This window comes from Aplysia californica, unplaced genomic scaffold, assembly GCF_000002075.1.
Source record: "Aplysia californica isolate F4 #8 unplaced genomic scaffold, AplCal3.0 scaffold01125, whole genome shotgun sequence".
Lineage (NCBI taxonomy): Eukaryota > Metazoa > Mollusca > Gastropoda > Aplysiida > Aplysiidae > Aplysia > Aplysia californica.
Window position 1 is genome coordinate 118,928 of NW_004798395.1, and position 1,438 is coordinate 120,365.

Below are 1,438 nucleotides of genomic sequence, written 5' to 3' on the forward strand. Positions count from 1 at the left end.
CCGGGGTGGTTGCTGTACCGACGACGTCGCCCTCCCTCTGTAAACCCCCCCGAAGGGGATTAAGTTGCGTCATATGAGTCGCGTCATGTGAGTCGCGTCATGTGACGCGTTGGTTGTCTCGGCCGGAAACTTTCCCCCCCCCGGTCAGTTTGTTTACCTTTGCGGTGTTGTCGCGTGGCCAGCAGCTTGTCAGCTTCTTTCCTCAATGACTTACGATCTTAATTTGTACTCTTGTAATGTGTCAAGGTTTTACATTATTTGCACACACGGTTCACGGGATGTCCCTCCTACATACAACAGGCCACTGGCCTTGCTGCAGCAGACAGACGCCTGTGTCTCCCCGCGACACCCGCCGGTACAACAAGCGGAAGAAAAAAGTAAAGTAAAAATAAGCACACAAGGTCGCACCCTGTTTTTATGGGATTTACTAGTCTCATGACGACACGCAGGTGTAGTTGGGAAGTCTCTCGGCGGTCAGCATAACGTTTATCTTTTCAACTTTGTCGCAAGTCCATTGATGAATTTCTTTCTGCAGAAGTTCAGTTTTCACACCTTTGACGTGTGAAATTTTTTTTTTTTCTATTTTAGCCTAGGGTGGGAAAAAGCTACGGCTGACGACGGTTGGGCTGTATCGCTGGTCTGTGACGTAATCAATAACGCAGTTGTCAATGCCATTTTTTTCATTTTGAGAAATTTATTGAAACGATGGCATGGAAGGGGGGGGGGGGGGGGTAGATTTGTATGGGGATTTGGTTAATTTAGACAAACAGAAGGCAAAACACATCGTGAGCATGTGAACGTGGGAATCTGACAGAAGGGGCTACTGGGGTCTTTTGTTAATGTTTGTTTGGGTTTTCAAATGTTAGACAGAAGGAATGGGTTTGGGATGAGTGTTGGATTAAATGAGATGAATTTTGGGGTTCGGTATGAAGTTTTGTGTGTCTCCGGCGTTATAACGTTAAGTAGAATTTTTGAGGGGAAAAAAAGTGAAAAAGGCATAGAAGAGAAATGAATTATTTTGGAAATACTACATAGTAAGATTGATAACTCTCATTACGCAGTAAATTTTATTGGGCCAGTAGCAAGATAAAGAGCATCGTGCAATACAGTTGTAAAACGCGAAGGCGTGTCTTTAAAAAAGAACAACTCTCAAAAAAAAAAGAAAACCCAAAACATCAACCTTCCCTCCTCCTACTTTTTTATATTTTATAGTAGAGGGTTTTACAGCGCTCGCAATTGCATAAGGTCATATGAGCGCCATCCTCCTCCTACCTTTTCATACCAACCAAACATTCACACACAACTACACGCATACGCACACGCAGAATCATGCACACACGCACGAAAAAACTAAGGAACACATACATATTCACATACAAGAACACCCGTAGGCATACGCACACACAGAGGCACACACATACACACACACACACACACA